General features: G+C 40.7%; 1 protein-coding gene across 3 annotated transcripts in view; it reads right to left on the bottom strand.

The window, feature by feature from the left end:
* dse (dermatan sulfate epimerase) overlaps window positions 1-20,412 on the bottom strand; it is an 85,325-nt gene that overhangs the window by 55,438 nt on the left and 9,475 nt on the right. Inside the window, exon 1 of one of the 3 annotated variants that reach the window (XM_087981184.1) lies at window positions 2,294-2,346. The exons of the other annotated variants lie outside the window; for them this stretch is intronic. The gene's annotated coding sequence lies outside the window, so the exon portion shown is untranslated. Of the gene's footprint in view, window positions 1-2,293; window positions 2,347-20,412 lie in introns of those variants that run through there. 3 annotated transcript variants of the gene reach the window in all.

Genomic DNA, 20,412 nt, shown 5'->3' with positions numbered 1-20,412 from the left:
GTGCTTCCAAATAAACCTGTTGGACTATAACCTGGTAGTGAGATTTTTAAGGTTGTAAACAGTTACACTTGAAACTGTTCATTTATTTCCAAAATAAAAGACAGTTAGGATCTCAAGGATTGTTAATCAGGAATTCTTCCTCAATAGAAGACTCATGTGGATGATCAACCAGGAATGGCAGATCCAGTTCAAAAGGGTTGAATTTGCTCCTATTTTCTATGTTTCTGTGTGGTTCACATCATTGAAATAGGCCTTGAGAGGAAGGATTTCTAAGACATTCCTAAAAACTTACTAGCATCTGAATTCTGTTGCAGCAATTTAACTAATTCTAAAGATCCAGGCTAAGGATTTGGCCCATTTCAGAGAGGACAGCTTATGCAATCAATCTGTTATAGAACCAACAGATAGAAGAGATAATACTTCAAAGGTTGAAGTGAGGGTTTGTTAGGGAGGAAAATTAGCTATTGATAAGAACGCAAGTGAATGATATTAATCAAAACCTCTCAGAACTGCACAGCAAAATGCAAAGAAATCCAATAAGAAACAACCTTAAAGCACTGGAACTGGAGAATAGAATAGCCAAGACTTAGAAATACAGCACAACCTCAATTATCCGAGCATCAATCATCTTAAGGTCAAGATCCAAACAAGATCTTAAGGTAACTCAGCATTTAGTTAGTGGCTAGACAGCATTATGGCATGCATTGCCAGATAACTGGGAAATACGTTTGATAACTGGCACTCAAATTACCACTTGTTTACGATAAATCAGTTATCAGTTAAACAGCTTTATGGCGTGCATTGTCGGTTAACCAAGAAATATTCAGTTAACGGGCACTCAAATTACTGCTCGTCTATGATCAGATCGATTATCCGAATGATCAATTACCTGAACAAAATACTCTCTGCCCATCTCACTCGGACATTTGAGGTTCTACTGTATATTTAAAGTTTATTTTGCAATAAACTGCAGAAGACAAAGGCTGTCAAGATTGTACAACAAAGCAAGAAAAAGGGGTGATGATGATATCAACTTCAGGAAGGATCATTAAATTAGGAAGATGCTTTCTACAATTACATCCTAATGATATAGTGAACAGGCAGAGACACAGGAGCTAAAAGAATGTGAGTGTGAGGACCTTTTGGTGTCTGATACCAAATTGATTATGATATTTAACATAACAAATCATTGGAGAAAATCAACCTGAGTTCCATCAAATTGCAAGACTCTTGTCAGATCTAACATAAACACAATTTTAACTGTGAGACCATATGTGGGGCATCACTGGCAAGGCCAGAATTTCTTGTAAATCCCTATTGGTTTTGAATTGAGTGGCCTGCTAGATATTTATAGAGAACAGGGGAGAGTCATCCACATTAGCAAGCAACCTTTCAGCCAGACAAGGTAAAAACAGTAGATTTAATTTCCTAAAGGCCGCTGGTGAACTAGATGAGGTTTTACAACAATCAGTGATGGTCACACTGCAGCCCACATCCCCAGAGGTATAGTCTGGGCCTCTGGAATTACTAGACGAAAATGAGGACTGCAGATGCTGGAGACTAGAGTTGAGAGTGTGGCGCTGGAAAAGTACAGCAGGTCAGCCAGCGTCTGAGGAGCAGGAGAGTCAACATTTTGGGCAAAAACCTTTCATCAGGATTCCTGATGAAGAGCTTTTACCTGAAAAGTCAAATCTCCAGCTCCTTGGATGCCATGTGACCTGCTGTGCTTTTCCAGCACCACACTCTACACTGGAATTACTAGTCCAACAATGTTATCACTATGCCAACATTTTTATAGTAAATATCTCTTTAAAATAACTGATTATTTTGATACATCGAGTCAAAGAAATACATTGATACAAAGAAATCAGATTGCGCTGTGCTGATTTCCAGAAAATAAAATAGGAATTTGAAAAGGTTCAATGCAGAGTTTGTAAGCTTACTCTGCATTTGTTGTATACAGTCACCATTTTGATTAGAGTAGTTTGTAGTTATTCTAGACAGGTTTCTAAAACAGCTAAGCCCATTGCAAATTGAGGTGGTTAACACAAAATTCAGACCCCTTTGCATAACATGGTAACGCTTTCGTTATCTTAAAATGTGGTAATGAAATATTTCTATATGCCTTCACAGTTACAGGATACTTCATCTGGAACAATACTATTGACATGGTTATGAAAGTTGAATTTCTTCCTGTGGTTTTCAACATACAGCAGAGATAGTGCCCTGTAAAATATGGAAGCAATTAAATTGTTAAGATGTTTTCTAAAAGAAATGAAATTAATGGTCATACCTCTTGCTCTCCTTATTTTCGTGCTCATATATCTATGCAGGCCACTTTTTCCGTGGTGATGTGGCTGCATCTGTTACATATTAAAGTGTTTATCTGTGGCATGAATATCATTGAGAAAGTGTGACTATCCCTTCACCAGACATAATAAAATTGCTCTGGAAAAAAGCATTTTAAATGCTTCCCCATTTGTTAATTCTCAGTTCAAAAACATGAGAATGAGAATGGAATGTATTCAATGCGTATAAACATTGCAAATGGCAGGAAAGTGAAATCAGGCAGGCAAACCATTTCTTCCAAAAAAAAAAGCAAGCACTCCCCCAGTGATTGAGAATTCATTCTGGAATTAAGTGACCCACAACAACTAGGCTTTACATCCAGTTTATGTTGTAACATGATCTCAGCTGGAGCTGCAATAGAGTTTTTACAATTGCACTAAGCACTTCTTAGGAGGAGGAGAAAGTTGGTCAGTATTGTTCATGACCCTGATCATTACTTGCTGCAACTGCATGTTTATCAGTCGTGCGATTTTCTGTAAATGAAAGCATTTGTATGAATAGCAGATTGTGCCTGACTAAAAAAATTTTTTAGAGGACAACCCCAATTAGACATAACACCAACGCCCGACATGGAACCTCAAAACTGCTGTCTGGGGTTCTTAGATGACTCAAATATATATTCCTTCTCCATCAACTTTGTCCAATCATTTATCCTGTTGTTGTACACAGTCTAGTACTAGTACAGCAAACACATGGTTGGTTTTCCATTCAAATAAAGGCAATAAAAAGGAGAAAATGATACTCAGCTACTAAACTGCATTGGACAAGTGAATTAGTGAAAACATTTTAAATAATTGCCCCCACCGCATTTATGTTTTTTCTTTAATATTTTTTACATCCCACACTGATTAGTATAACCATGAGCAAACAATTATTCCCTAATAACCTAAGTCCACATATATTGTGGATTTATTTGATGTAGTGCTTTTAAGGAAAAATGAAAATCCTTGCAACCATAATGAATTAATTTGGATCAGTGTCACCTCCCTGTTATTCATGTAGTCATCAGATAGAAGAATAAATTGTAATTAAATGAAAAGTAAAAATAAAAATGTGGTCAATAAAAAATAGCAAATTTCACCACGAATCATTGAAGGGTTGCAGCAGAAGGTAGCTATTCAGCCTATCATGTCCAAACCAACTCTCTGCAAGATATACTTAGCTTGTCTTACTCTCCTGCTTTTTCCGAAGTGGTCCTGCAAATCTTTTTTTAAATAATTACCTAATTGCCCTTTGAAAGTCAGGACATTTTCAAATCTCCTCAATCCTTACTTCTGAAAAGAAGCATACAGCTATAGGTTTGTCACTCAACCTTCATATCAAAGTATTGTACAATGGTGCAAGGGTCTGAAAGGTTTAGTATTAAGATGTGTGTGAATCATTAATATGAGGATGTTGTATGCATTTGGCAGAGGGGAATGGCTTTGGATTTTGAAGGAGTAAAACCGAACATCAAAATGTTCCTCAGTCTCTGTAATATTGGCAATCATAAGATCAGAAGAAATAGGACCAGTCCCTCAGACATTCTCTGCTATTCAATAGGATCATGGCAGATCCAATATTCCTTATGTTCACTTTCCTGTCCTTGATTCCCTGACTAATCAAGCAGCTTTCTATCTCAGCCTTAAATACACACAAGGGCTCTGCCACCCCCTCCCCAGTTTTCTGCAGCAAGGAGTTCCAAAGACTCTCAATCCTTAGAAGAAATTCCTCCACATTTCAGTCTTAAATTGGCATCTCTTTATTCCGAGACTGTGGTCTCTGGTACTGGACTCTCCTGTGAGGGTAACATCCTTTCAGCACTTACCTGTAGGGTTCAATGAGATCACTCATTTTTAAAAACTCCAGAGTGTACAGTCCTGGCCTGTTTAACCTTAGCTTACAATACAATCCCTTCATACCAGAGATCATCTTGCGAACCTTCTCTGAATTCTCGACAGCAAAACATCTTTCCTTAAATAAGGGGACCATAACTGCTTACAGTACTCCAGATGTGGTCTTGCCAGCACCTTGAACATTTGCAGCAAGACTTCCCTACTCTCCTCCTCCTCCTCTTGAAATAAGGACCAACATTCCATTAACCTTCCTGATTACCTGGTGCATCTGTGTGCTAGCTTTCTGTGTTTCACGCACAAGTGCCCCCAAGTCCCTTCTCTTGCAGCTTTCTGCAATTTCTCTCCATTTAAATAGTACACAATTCTTGAGTTCTCCCTTCCAAAATAAACAACTTAACATTTTCCTATATGAAAATACACATACCAATTTTATGCCCTCTAACTTAACCTATCAATATCTCTTTGTAATGTTTGTGTCTCTCTTGCAAATATTTTTGTATTGTCTGTAGGTTTCCTAAAAAAGCTCTGATGAATTAGTCAGATATGACTTTCATTTCATGGAGGCCAATCTGACTCTGCTTGACTAGTTTATGATTTTCTAAATGCATTATTCCTTCCTTAATAACTGATTTCTGACAATAGATATTAGGCTAATTGGCAGACAGTTACTCCTGTTTGCCTCCCTCTGTTTTTGAATAGAGTGTCACATCGCCAGTTTTCCAATCATCCAGTACTTCTCAAATATCCAAACACTTTTGGAAAATTACAACCAATTCCACTAGTAGGAGAGACTAGTTTTTTTACGATCCTAAGAGGCAAGCCATCAGGGCCAGTGGACTTGTCTACCTTTAGCCCCATTAGTTTGTCTAATATGGCTAAAGTGATGGTGATGATATTTAAGTCCTCCCACATATTCTTTAGTATTAATAGAATGTTTAAAGTATCTTCTAATATCAAGCTGGATATAAAATACATGTTTAACTCCTCTGCCATTTCCTTGATCTCCAAAACCTTCTCCTGAGATTCATTTTCTAAGGGGACTACGTCCACTTTGACTTTTCTCTTCCTTTCCAGATATTTAAAGAAGCTCTTATAGTCAGTTTTTATATTCCTCACTAGTTTGCCTTTGTACTTTATAATTGTTTTTGACCTCCTTTGCTGGCTTGTGAATTTATCCCCCTCTTTGGGACAAATCACTTACCTTGGCTCCCTTCTATGCTTTTTTCTATCAACTTAAGTCCATCAGACCATAAGACACAGGAGTAGAATTAGGCCATTCAGCCCATCAAGTCTGCTTCGCCATTTGATCATGGCTGATGGGTTTCTCAACACCATTTTCTTGCCTTTTCCCTGCAAACTTTGATCCCCTTACCAACCAAGAACGTATCTGTCTTAAATACACTCAATGCCTTGGCTTTCACAGACTTCTGCAGCAATGAGTTCCACAGATTCACCACCCTCTGCCTGAAGAAATTCCTCTACATTTCAGTTCTAAAGGGTCATCCCTTCATTCTGTGAGGATATGCCCTTGGCTCCTACTCTCTCCTACTAATGGAAACATCGTCTGTATGTCCACTCTTGCAAACCCCGTTCAATGCCAGCACATCCTTCCTTAGATACGGGCCTAAATCTTCTCACAAATGTGGTCTGATCAGAGCCTTATACTGCCTTAGCAGTACGTTTCTGCTCTTGTATTCTAGCCCTCTTGAAATGAATTCTAATATTATATTTGATTTCCTGTATGTTAACTGTAAGAGAATCCTGAATGAGAACTCTAAAGTAACTCTGTTTGAGATTCTGAAGCCTTACCCAGTTTATAGAAGTCTATGGCTCTATTCATCCTACAAAAGTGCATAACCTCACACTTTCCCACATGGTTTTCCTCTACCACAACTTTACCCCCTCTTCTGGTCTGTCCAAGTCCTTCTGCAGCCTCTCCACTTCATCAACACTACCTGCCTCTTCACCTATCTTTGTGTCATCTGCAAACTTAGCATCAAGGCCCTCAGTTCCTTTGTCCAGATTGTTAATGTATAATGTGAATACTAATTGTCACAACACAGATCCCTGAGGAACAGAAGTCACCGGTTGCCATCCTGAAAAAGACCCCATTCTCGGTCTACTGCCAATCAGCCAAACCTCTATCTTATTTCATGGCTCCCTGTGTAACACCTTGTCAAAGGCCTTATGGAAATCCTACTAGATCACGTCTGCTGGCTCTCCTTTATCTAACTTGTTCATTACCTTCTCACAGAACTCTAACATTTGTCAGACATAACCTCCCCTCAATGAAGCTGTGCTGGCTCAGCCTTATTGTACCATCCACGCCTATGTACTCTGCAATCACAACCTTAAAAAATGGACTCCAAAATCTTCCCAAGACCAAGATCAGACAAACTAGTCTGTCTTCTTGTCTTTGCTCCTTCCCTTTTTAAACCAGGGTGTTCCATTAGCCATTTTCTTGTCCTCTGGAACTCTCCCCGACTCCAGTGATTTCTGAAAGATCACCACCAAATGCCTCCAAAATCTCCTGAGCTACCTGCTTCAGAACTCTGGGGTGTAATCCATCTGGTCTAGGCGATTTATCCACCTTCAGACCTTTCAGCTTCCCCAGCATTTTCACCTGAGTAATGGCCACTACTCTATCCCTCACCTCTGAATTTCTTGACATTTTGGTACTATACTGGGGTCTTCCACTGTGAAAACTGATGAAAAGTACTAGTCAATTCCTCTGCCATTTCTTTGTTCCCCATTATTACTTTTCCAGCCTCATTTTCCAGTGGTTCAATGTCCACTTGTGCCTCTCTCTTACTTTTGATATCCAAAATATACATAGATATCTTGAAATCTTTTTTATATTACCAGCTAGCTTACCTTCATATTTCATCTATCCCCCCCCTCATATTGCTTTTATTAGTTATCCTTTGCTGATTTTTAAAAGGCTTCCCAATTCTCTGGTTTCCCACTAACCTTCACCACATCGTATGCTTTTTTTTCTTTTGCTTTTTTGCTGTCCCTGACTTCCCTTGTCATTGTGGTTGCCTCATTCTCCATGGGTTGTATTTCTGCTGTGCCTCCCGAATTACCCCTAGAAACCCCTGCCATTGCTGCTCCACTGCTTCCCTGCTAGGCTTCCTGTTCAAATCAACTCTGGCCAGCTCTTCCCTCATGTCTTTGTCATCACTTTTACTCAGTTGTACTACTATTACATCTGATTCCAGCTTCTCCCTCAGACTGCAGGGTGAATTTTACAATATTATAGTCACTGCCCCATAGGGCTTCCTTCACCTTCAAATCCCTAAACAAGTTTGTCTCATGACACATCATTAAATCCAGAATTGCCTATTCCCTCATGGACTCTACCACAAGCTGCTCCAAAGGACCATCCCATAGATAGTCCACAAATTCTTTTTCTTGAGATCTGCTATCAACTGGATTTTCACAGTCCACATGCATATTGACGTCCTCCATGATTATTGTAATAGTACTTTATTTAAATGCTTTTTCTATCTCCCGATTTATTTTCTTCATCAATCTTGACAACTAGGAGGCCTGTGCAGAACTTTCATCAGGTCTTTCTATCTTTATGGTTTCTCGATTCTACCCACACAGATTCTACACCTTCACCTCCATATCATTTCTTGGTATCAATTTAATTTCAGTTCTTACTAACAAGGCAACTCCACCCAGTCGGTCTACCTGCCTGTCCCTTCGATAGGATATGTATGGTTGAATGTTTAGTTGCCAGCCCTGATCCTCTTGCATTCATGTCTCTGCCAATTTCAATCTGCACTACAAACTCATTCACCTTGTGCATTTAAGTATTACACTTTCAGTCTTGTGTTGACTGCCCTCTTTCTCATAATTGTGCACTCATCTGCTTTGCCTGAAGCTAGATTCCTGACCATTTCCATATGCTGTGTCATATTATTGGTTTTGGAAACTTTAATAACCTCTGCTGAACTCTCCTCCCTTTTTCCTAATTTTCCATGCAATTGAAAACCTCATAACACACACTATTTATTTAAAGTCCTATCCACAGCCCCATTATGCAATTTGCCAGGACTCAAGTGGAGCCCGTCCCATTGGAATTGCTCTTTCCTTCCCTAGTCCTGGTGCCAATGAACCAAATTTGTTTTTCCCATATCAATCTTTTTAAACTTGTTGAACCTGTGCCAATTAGGTCACATTTCAGGTAGCAATCCAGACATCATCTTTTTTGTTCCTGTTTTTTTGATTTAGCCCCTGGCTGCTCATATTCACTCAGTAGAACCTCCTTCTTCCTATATTGTCAGTACCTACATAGACCGTGAAAACTGGATCTTGCCCTTCTCAATTCAAGTTCCTCTACAGTCCAGATGGTACTTCCTGAACCCAGGTACCAGACAGACACCTCAGCCTTTGCGACTCTCTATCTTGGCCACAGAGAACAGTGTCTATTCCCCTAACTATATATCCCTGATTACAACTACATTGCTCTTTTCTCCCCCTTCCTAAATGGCTCCCTGTACAATGGTATTATGGTCAGTTTGCTCATCCTCCCTACAGGAGAAAGTGAGGTCTGCAGATGCTGGAGATCAAAGTTGAAACTTTATTGCTGGAACAGCACAGCAGGTCAGGCAGCATCCAGGGAACAGGAGATTCGACGTTTCGGGCACAGGCCCTTCTTCATCCTCCCTACAGCCCCCCACTCTCGTCCACACAGGAGGCAAGAATCTCAAACCTAGTAAACAAGCTCAAGGGCTGACTCTCCTTCAGCACCACCTCCTGAATCCCTCTACATGCCTCACGCAGTCACACCCTCCTGTCCCTGACTACTGACTAAACTAAAGGTGGTTAATCTAAGGAGTGTGACTGCCTTCTGAAACACAGCGTCCAAGTAACTCTCCATCTCCCTGATGGGTCACAGTGTTTGAAGCTTAGACTCCAGTTCATCAACTCTGAGCAGGAGTTCCTCAAGCAACCAACACTTATACAGATGTGGTCACTATGAATCACAATGGGGTCCACCAGCTCCCACATCATGTAGGTACAACACATTGCCTGACCCTGCAGCTCTATTTTGTTTACTTAGTTCACAATCTGATATTTAAAAATTTCCATCTGGTCTTTGAATTTGTAACCTTTAAATTTTTTCCCCTTTTTACCTTCAATTTGAAAGTCACTTAGATAGTCAAAGATAGTCAAATTAGTAGCTATTACCAACCAATGAACTTATAGTTTGCCATAAGCATTTCATGATTTTGTATTGAGCCCTCAATTCTGGCCTTCAATCTATTCTGATGGAAAAAGCCTTAAAAACTGAACCAACAAAAGCAAGAAAAAGCACCCCTTTCCCCTCTGCACTGCTTTCCAAATTCCCTGAACTATATGTCCACTTGGGCTGTGTCTCACTCCAGATACAATCTTTCCTTCCTGACTGTTTGAAGCTTATTGAAGCTTACTTAATACTCTCCTTAACTTCCGTGGTTAGCCATGGTTGGTTTATCCCTCTCGAAGAATCTTTCCTCCTTACTGGGACATATTTTTTGCTGAAAGTTCATTAATTACCACCTTAAATGTCTGCCATTGCTTGCTTATTGTCATTCCTGCTAATCCATTCATCCAGACCACTTTAGCTAACTGTAGCCTCATTTCACTGTAATTCCCTTTAAGTTAAACACAACCATTTCCAACCAAAGTTTCTCACTCTCAAACTGAACATAGAATTCTGTCAAATCATAATCATTACTTCCTAGGGGATTTTTTAATCTGAGGTAATTTATTAAACTGCCTTGTTTCCTATTTACCAGACCAAAGATAAACTGGTTGGCTCCAAGAGATGGTGGAAATGCACAGCCGGTCAGGCAGCATCTGAGGAGCAGGAGAGTCGACGTTTCGAGCATAAGCTCTTCATCAGGAAATGCTCCACTCATTCCTGACGAAGAGCTTATGTTCAAAATGTTGACTCTCCTGCTCCTCGGATGTTGCCTGACCGGCTGCACTTTTCCAACACCACATTTTCCGGCTCCGATCTCCAATATTGGCAGTCCTCACTTTCTCGTGGCTCCATGACATATTGTTTTAGGAAACTATCCTTAATGCACTCTATGAATCCATTGACATTGTTACCTTCTCCAATTTGTTGAACTCAATCAGCATGAAGAATAAAGTCAAACAAAAATTATTGGTCTATCCTTTATCAAAACATTTACCAATGTAATATGTATTTAGTTTCTCAGATAGTAAACCAGATCTTATTTATGCAGTTATTGAACTGTTCTCACCAAACCATACACGACAAAATGGACTTTGCTGATCAAAGAGGATAGTGACAGAAAATGTACCATGATGAGTACTGGTGAGGAGTCATCTGTCAACCTCATGTAAATAGTGCAGCCTCCAATTGGCTGCAGCATTCATAATACTGGCACCTGTGGAGATCTAATGTTTCTTCAGGCTCAGCTAGAAAGAGGTTGCTTGAGCAAACAAACAGTCAGTAACCAAAACAGCTGAACATTTGACCACCTACAAAAGAAATTCTCATGGCAAGATTCTACAAGGCAGCACCTACAGTTAATGATAAAAACACTTGTGACCAGATATAAGACATAAGTGGGGAGGGAGAGCTAGAAAGCCCATGAAAATGGAGAACCAATTATAGCTGTTAGAGATTGCATCAAGTGACAAACATCTGTGGGAACAATCCCAAGATTGAGCCAAACAGCAACTGACATTAAAATGTCCATTAGCAAATTTGAAATTCACAGTGGGAAAGAGAATTTCTTGAAAAGTATAGGTTACAGGTTGGGAATGCTAAAAACAAACAATGTACTTGCTGCTTAGATCCAGCATCATAGCATTGTTAGCACTATCAAGAGGCATAGCTAAAGGAAGAGAAATTAAGAATGCCACATGCAGTTAAGATGGTAGACCTAGGAAAGTGGCAATGCCAGACTAAAAGTGACAACAAAACAAATTACAAGCCTTATCAGACAAAGACAGTAATTGGGAGAATATTATGATTGCAGGAATGGCAGGAGATCAACTAGTTGAATTGTAGTAGATCCAGGAAACATTTAAATTGCAGATGATCGGCGTCATCCAGGAAAAATATTGAGGCAATGAGGATTATTAGTAGAGCCATAGGCAATGGCAATCTGTTGAAGGAACAGGATTTGTATTCCATAACAGTGAAGACCAGGATTCATTCTGTAAAGCCCTTAAGGAAAGGGGAAATGTTTATTAAGCCACAGTCAGAGGGATTCACTTATTAGTGAGATTCCTTTGGGGAAAACTATGAAAGAGGAGGAAATCGTCCACTTTAGATAAAAAAAACAGGAACCTTTCATTTGATTGCACAAGCAGAAGAAGCTTTCAGTTCAGCTGTATACAGTAGCAGCATTGCTACTCAATTAAAAGACTTTAAAGGATAAACAGATATTCACATTAGGAAGACATAACAGTCGAAATAATATTGTCAATAAGATTTAACTTTAGGGATGAATCACATGGAAACTAGAATCAAACATCTTGGAGGAGAAAATAATTCTCACAATACAGAATTACTTCCAAACCAAATACTAAATTAGAGGCCACCCAAGTAAATACACTTTTGTAATTCACCAGGTCTCTTAGCATCTATGGAGAGAAAAATATATTTAGCATTTTGAATCCAAAATGACTCTTCTTCAGAACAGGTTCAATCTAAAGTTTCTTCCTCTCACGCTGTCCCAACCAGTACCCTTCCACCGACAGCCTCATCCACCTGGCTGAACTGGTCCTCACCCTCAACAACTTCTCCTTCCAATCATGCCACTTCCTCCAAACCAAAGGGGTAGCCATGGGCACCTGCATGGGACCCAGCTATGCCAGTCTGTTTGTCGGGTATGTGGAACAGTCCATCTTCCGCAGTCACATCGGCACCACACCCCACCTGTTCCTCCACAACAGCGATGACTATATCGGTGCCACCTCGTGCTCCCATGAGGTGGTTGAACAGTTCAACTTTTCCAACACCTTCCACCCGACCTCAAATTCACCTGGACCATCTCGGGCACTTCCTTCCCCTTCCTGGACGTCTCCATCATCGTGTCTGGTGACTGACTAACCACAGAGATCTACTACAAGCCCACCAACTCCCACAGCTACCTAGACTATACCTTCTCCCCCCCCACCTCCTGTAAAAATGCCATCTCTTATTCCCAATTCCTCTGTCTCTGCTGCATCTGTTGTCAGGATGACCCATTCCACCTCAAAGTCCCAGATGACCTCCTTCTTCCATGATCGCAACTTCCCTTCCCACATGGTTGACGAAGCCCTCCAGCGCATCTCCTCCACTTCACACACCACCGCCCTTGAACCCCATCCTTCCCAATGTAACAAGGACAGAACCCCTCTGGTCCTCACCTTCCACCCCACCAACCTCCACTATGCATTATATCATCCTCTGCCACCTCCAAATGGACCCTACCACAAACGATACATTTCCCTCCCTACCCCTATCAGTGTCCCAGAGAGACCATTCCCTCCACGACTTCCTAGTCAGGTCACGCCCCCCCATCAGCCCACACCCCACTCCTGGCACCTTTCCCTGCCACAGCATGAAGTGCAAAACCTGCTCCCACACCTTTCCTCTCACCTCCGTCCAAGGCCCCAAGGGATCCTTCCACATGCAACAGAAATTTACCTGTACTTCTGCCAATGTCATATACTGCATCCGTTGCACCTGGTGTGGTCTCCTCTATAACGGGGAGACAGGACGCCTTCCTACGGATCGTTTCATGGAACACCTCTGGGACACCCGCACCCACCAAATCCAAGCCCCGTGGCTGAACACTTCAGCTCCCCCCCCACTCAGTCAAAGGCATGCAGGTCCTGGGCCTCCTCCATCGCCAAACTGTTACCACCTGACGCCTGGAGGAGGAATGCCTCATATTCCACCTTGGGACCCTGCAAACACATGGGATAAATGTGGGTTTCAACAGTTTCCTCATTTCCCCTCCTCCCACATTATCCCAGTCCCAAGCCTCCAACTCGGCACTACCCTTTGGACCTGTCCATCACTCCCCCCTCTAACCTATCACCTTCGCCTTCACCTTCATGTACCTATTGCTTTCTCAGCTATCTTTCGCTGCCTGTGCATTACTGGTGAAGGTTAGATGTGGATTGCCAATAAAGCAGGCTGATTTGTCCTGTATGGTGTTAAACTCCATAAATATTGTTAGAGCTGTAGTCATACAGGCAAGTGGAGAGTATTCCATTTGCACCTGACTTGTACCTTGTGAACAAGCACAGGGAAGACAGAAGGCAGGTTACTCGCCATAGAATTCCTTGCCTCCAACCTGCTCTTGCAGCACTGTAACTATTTGGCTGGCCCAATTCAGGTTCCGATAATATAATGACAATCTCCAGAATGTTGATATTGGAGGAATTCAGTGATAGCACAGCCACTGAACATCAAGGGGCAACGGTTAGATTCCCTCCTTTTGGAGATGTTGATTGCCTGGTACTTGTGAGGTGAATGTTACTTGCCAATTAACAGTCCATGTCTGGATGTTGTTCAAGTCTTTCTTTGGTAGAAACAGAGTGCTTCAGTGTCTCCGCTGTTATGAATGGAATTGAGCACCCACACTTCTGACTGTATGTTAGAGGAGCGATCATTGATAGTAGCAGCTGAAGATGGTTGGGTTTACTGAGGAACTAAGGACCCGAGTGGTTCAGTGGTACTGTCCTGCCTCTGAAATAGGAGGCTGTGTTCAGATCCCAACTGCTCCAAAAGTGCATAATTTGGTTGGGTTAATCAAATTGGTAAGGGGAGCTATGACAACAAATTCATAGGGTCATTAAGGACTGCTTTTGAGAGCAATAGGTCATAAAACCAATCAGGGAGCAGGCTAACATTTATCAGATCCAAGATAATGAGGCAGGTTTAACAAATGTTGGCAGACCAAAGGATTCCCAAGGAAGTAGACATGATAAGATTTAATATTTAGTTCATAACTGAGGAGTGTGGGTCAGAAACAACTGTTTAAATTAAATAGAGGGAATTACAATGAAATGAAGATAGAGTTAGTTCAAGTAAACTGGGCAGAAAGATTACAGGGAATGACAATAAGCAAACAGTGGCAGACATTTAAGGAGGTAATTCGTGATTCTCAGCAAAAATACATCAGATTAAGGAGGAAAGATACTTAGAGGGATAAACCAACCATGGCTAACCAAGGAAATTAGGAAGACTACTAAGTTGAATAAAGTCAGTGATCACCAAAGACTGGGATAAGTTCAAAATCCAGCAAAATAGGACTAAAACAATAAAGACATAGAAAATAAACTACAAAAGCAAACTAACAAGGAATATAACAACTGACAATAAGAGTTTATTTAAGTATTTAAAAAGGAAGTGAGAGATCAAAATGGATAAAGTACCCTTCAAAAATGAATCTGGGGACACAGTTTTGGGGACCAAGGAAATAGCTGATGTTTTGCATCAATTTTTATAATGGAAGATACTTCGAACAGTCTAGTAATGCTAAAAGAAATGGGGAAAGAATGAAATATCGTTACCATCACGAAAGAAGTAGTATTAGACAAACTAATGTCGCTAAAAGGTAGACAACTGCATGTGGCCCTAATGGCTTGCATCTTAGGATCGTAAAAGAAAAAAACACAGAGAAAATGGATGAATTAGTTGTAATTTTTCAAAAGTCCTTGGATTCTTGAGAAGTGCCAGAGGATTGGAAAACTGACAATATTACACCCTATTCGAAAAGTGCTGGAAACAACTGTTATAATGTATATTAATGACTTGGAAGAAAGAAGTGAATGGACTGTTGCCAAATGTGCAGATGACACTAAAATTAGGTGGAAAGGCAGATCGAGAAAGGGATACAAACAATTTAGAGAGAGAGATATTGATAGGTTAAATGAGTGGGAAAAACATTGGCAAATGTAGTATCATGTGGGAAAATGAAAAATTGTTCATTTTAGAAGGGAGAACAAAAGAACATAATATTATTCAAATAGAGAGAAACCGCAAAAAGCTACAACACAATGGAGGTACTTATGCATGAAACACCGAGCTAGCACACACGTGCAGCAGGTAATCTGAAAGGCTAATGGAATGATGTCCTGATTTCAATGGAATAAAGATTTTATTTCAGGGGAGGCTGTTCAGAGGAGTTTCACAAGGATTATCCCTGGTTTGGAGAGATTATCTTTGGAGCAAAGGCTAAACTGATTGGAACTTACTCACTGGAGTTTACAAGAATGAGTGGTGATCTCATTGAAACATACAGGATTCTTAAAGGGCTTGACAGGGTAAATGTTAAGAAGATGTTTCTCCTCATGGGACAGTCTAGAACCAGAGGGTATAGTCTCAGAATAAAGGGACACCAATCAGAGTCATTATGTATTCTGTAAAGCTGAGATAGATAGATTCTTCATCAGTTGGGAAATTAAGGATTACTGGGGAGGGGCAAGCAAGTGGACATGAGGATCCGCCATGACCCCATTGAATGGTACAATGGTTTCAAGGGACCATACAATCGACTGTTCGTATATCTTATGGTCTTATGCCAATCATTTGGGGGTGGGGAGCATTTGTATTTATTCCAAACTTGCAAATGATACACATTATCACTTAGCTTTGTATCTCATGTACCCTCTTTGCCCTCCTAATTTCCCTCTGAAGTATATTCCTACTGTCCTCATGCTCCTCTAGAGATTCACTGTCTATACCTGACAGCTGCCTCCTCCTTTTTCTTGACCAGAACCTCAATTTCTCTAGTCATCCAGCGTTCCCTACACCCGAGGGGTAGCCTTACAAAGGTTTATAAAATCACAAAGGGCAGGAAAAGGGTGAATAGCCAAGGTCTTTTTTTTTTAGGGCAAGGGAGTATAAAACTAGATGGCATAAGTTTACGGTGCGAGAGGAAAGATTTAAAAAGGACCCAAGGGGTAATATTTTCAAAAGGTGGTGGGAGTGTATGGAACAAGCTGCCCGAAGACGTGTGGAGACCAGTACAATTACAACATTTAAAAGGCATCTAGATGGGTTCAAAGTTTGGGAGAAGATTTGTAGCTCGGGTGCTCGTTGTTGTGGTTCTGTTCGCCGAGCTGGGAATTTGTGTTGCAGACGTTTCGTCCCCTGTCTAGGTGACATCCTCAGTGCTTGGGAGCCTCCTTTGAAGTGCTTCTCTTGCTTCACAGGAGGCTCCCAAGCACTGAGGATGTCACCCAGACAGTGGATGAAACGTCTGCAACACAAATTCCCAGCTCGGCGAACAGAACCACAACATCTAGATGGGTACATGAATAGGAAGGGTTCAGAGAGAAATAGGCCAAATGCTGTCAAATGGGACTGGGTCCGATTGGGATATCTGGTCGTTGCACATGAATTAGAACAAAGGGTTTGTTTCTGGGCTGTATGACTAACTCAATGTGTGCTATGAGGAAGTAGTAAAGCAGCTTGACGATGACTTGGACAGGTTTAGTAAAAGGGCATGAACATGGCAGACAATGGACTATAATGTTGAAAAATGTGAGGTTATCCACTTTGGTAGGAGAATGAGGTATGTAGAGTATTTCTTCAATGGTAAGAGGTTTGAAAATATAGAAGTGCAAAGGGACATACATTCCTTGTCAATACGGCTCTGAAGGCTAGCATACAGATGCAGCAAGTTTTAGGAAAGCTAATGGAATGCTAACCATAATTTTCAGAGGATTTGGATGGTGAGGCAGACTCTATAGGCTGAATGACTTACTCCTGCTCCTAATCTAACTTGTTGCTTTCCTGAAATAAAGTACAATCTTATTTCAATCAAGAGCCTCTTCTGGCTGGAATAGTAAGTGGTCTTCCTTTAATCACAATTGACAAAGCAGATCCTATAGTTTCTTAACAGGTTAGAAGATAATGGCATCAAATCATTCAGATGGTCCCACACCATGAGGAGCTGTGAGGATTCATCTTATAACATTAAAGTTTCATTCCCAGCACTATTCTCAACAACTTTACTGCAACTTCTCCAATGCTTCCTGAAGTGTGGTGCCCAGAATCAGGTGTAGTAGTCCAGATAGGGCCAACCAAGTGGTTCAGCGGTTAGCACTGCTGCCTCACGGCACCAGGGTCCCAGGTTCAATTCCAGCCTCGGGTGACTGTCTGTGTGGAGTTTGCACATTCTCCCTGTGTCCGCGTGGGTTTCCTCCAGGTGCTCTGGTTTCCTCCCACAGTCCAAAGACGTGCAGGTTAGGCGAGTTGGCCATGCTAAATTGCCCACAACATTAGGTGTATTAGTCAGAGGGAAATGGGTCTTAGTGGGTTACTCTTCAGAGGGTCAGTGTGGACTGGTTGGGCCTGTTTTCACACTGTAGGGAATCTAATCTAATAAAAAAAAAGTGTTCTGTTAAGGATTACCATTATTTCTTTACTTTTGGACTCCATAAGCCCATAAGATATAGGTATAGAATGAGGCTATTTGACCTATTGTGTCTTCTATGCTATTCAGTCATGGCTGAAATGTTTCTGAACCCCAATCTCCTGCCTTCTGCCCATAATTCTCTGGCTATTTGTAAAATCCAAGATCCTTTTTATCAGCTTTCTCAAACCTCTGCCACCTTGTGTACATATACATCCAGATCCCTGCTTCTGCACCTTCTATTGAATCATATCCTTTATGTTATATTGTCTCTCCTTGTTCTATCAAATGTGTTACTTCAAACTCATTTCCAGTAAATTCCATCTGTTAGGTGTCTGCTCAGTGTAACCACTGAAGTTCTCATGTAGTCAATCACGATCATCCTCACAATTCGTAGTGCTTCCAGGTTTGTATCATCTGCAAATTATGAAATGGTACCTGCTAATACATGAAGTCTAGATCACGAATACAGATTTTTAAAAACTCATGATATCAACCTTGTGAACATCACTTTAGATCATCCTCCAGTCCATACAGGAACTATTCCCCACTATTCTGTTTCCTATTACTCTGTGAACTTTCACCCCATGCTGCCACCTTCCCTTTTATTTCATGAACTTCAACTGTAAAAAAACTCATCTGACCACTCTTTTGGAAAAAGGTAAGTCACCATAACAGTGCGAACCAAAAATCTGTTTCATGCCAAATCATGACAATAGCTTATAAGGTTTTAACACAATGGTTTGACCTTATTCACATTATTAAAGGCATTCTGGAAATCTAGTCTTTTACATCTTATACACTACATTGGTAAACTTTGTCCATTATATCTTCAAAGAATTCAACATGGTTGGTCAAGCATTTGTTTAGCTGTTGGCATTCGTTATCATGTATTTGATTTCTAGATACTGTTTCAGCTTGTACCCATTTAATAAAGATTGCATTATTTTCCTCCCAGCAATGTTAAGCTGGCTATGGTTTTAACACACAGTATTTTCCTTTATAAATATATTGAAAATGTTAGTTTTCTTGGAGTGCAGGTTCATAGCTCCTTGGAAGTAGAGTCACAGGTAGATAGGATAGTGAAGAAGGTGTTTGGTATGCTTTCCTTTATTGGTCAGAGCATTGAGTACAAGCGTTCGGAGGTCATGTTGTGGTTATATAGGACATTGGTGAGGCTACTGTTGGAATATTGCATACAATTCTGGTCTCCTTCATATCAGAAGGATGTTGTGAAACCTGAAAGGGTTCAGAAGGATGTTGCCAGGGTTGGAGGATTTGAGCTATAGGGAGAAGCTGAACAGGCTGGGGCTGTTTTCCCTGGAGCGTCGGAGGCTGAGGAGTGACCTTATAGAGATTTACAAAATCACGAGGGGCATGGATAGGATGAATAGACAAAGTCTGTTCCCTGGGATGGGGGAATCCAGAACTAGAGGGCATAGGTTTGGGGTGAGAGGGGAAATATATAAAAGAGACTTAAGGGGCAACTTTTTCATGGAGAGGATATGTGTATAGAATGAGCTGCCAGAGGAAGTGGTGGAGGCTAGTAAATTGCAACATTTAAAGGGCATCTGAATGGGTATACGAATAGGAAGGGATATGGGCTGGGTGCTGGCAAGTGGGTTATAGATTGGGATATCTGCTTGGCATGGATGAGTTGAACCAAAGGGTCTGTTTTCGTGCTGTGCATCTCAATGACTCTATGACTCATCAGTCCAATAGCACTACAGATTAATCTGAATAAATATTATTAAATATATGTAAGGGCTTCTGCTATTTTTGCTCTCACTCGTTTATCCAGATGTGCTCTGCCCAAAGACAGGTGCTTAGCTCATCTGTTCTTGCTGTATTTAGACCGGTTTTCCTTGGCAGTTTGTTTTAAACCAGTGTTGATTTGCCCATACTTTTTTCAGGGGCAGGGCAAGAATGAAGGTACCAAGTCTGCCTCAGCCAGAGCAGGAATCACACCCACATTGGTTCGAGTTATTCTGAACCACATGCTAGCCATTTAGCCAAATGAACTAACTGATCACACCATCTCTATTGCAGAAGTGAAAATGGCTTGTAGTGTTGTCGAGGTGTTGTGGACCTTGTGGGTGGGGAGCCGTGGAGTAATTTTATATGTTCCTTCTCCACTACAAACGATTCATAATTTTACTGTGGGAAAGGCTGGTGGCATTTGTACTTTTTCTTTAACCATACATCCTGTTCATGTCACTACGTATTGAGTATAAAGAAATGCAGAAAGCAAGTGAACAATAACTTGCAGCATAAGCATGAATACTTTTATCATATGCCTGGTGGACAGGAGTCAGCGAATGCCTTGTGTTACAGAACAATAATGTAAAGATTGTATAAACTCACACTCTCATATTATTCCAAAGCATTTCAGTTTTAAATAACTTTAAAAGTTAGCCCACAAAAAGATTGGTATTGCAGTTATATAACACACAATAACTTTGGTATTGGATCTTTTCAGATTACTTTCTAGGCTACATAACCTAAAAGCTACAATTACTATAATGACAGAGACACGGTGCATGTTCTATCCTTAAAGATTATTGCAGACAGGTTATCACTGTTATTTGTAGCAAATGCTAAGGATATGAATAAAGCACCTTGTTTATAAAGAGAAAGTCTAAGCATAAGAGTCTGAGCAACCCAAAACAAGATAGTGGTCTTGAAAGACTTATGCTACCAACTCAAAACCTACAATAATATTTTTCCAGCATAGTTGATATTATTATACAGCTTTGCATTGTATCATATCTCATGTTAATTTCTATTCAAAGTAAAGGCTTGTGATCATTTGAACTCTGTCATCCTGCACAAGC

The sequence above is a fragment of the Chiloscyllium plagiosum genome, unplaced genomic scaffold (genome assembly GCF_037043375.1).
Source record: "Chiloscyllium plagiosum isolate Xiang-an unplaced genomic scaffold, Cpla_swu_hap1 HiC_scaffold_3, whole genome shotgun sequence".
In the NCBI taxonomy this organism is placed as follows: domain Eukaryota; kingdom Metazoa; phylum Chordata; class Chondrichthyes; order Orectolobiformes; family Hemiscylliidae; genus Chiloscyllium; species Chiloscyllium plagiosum.
This window is presented reverse-complemented; position numbering and strand designations above follow the sequence as displayed.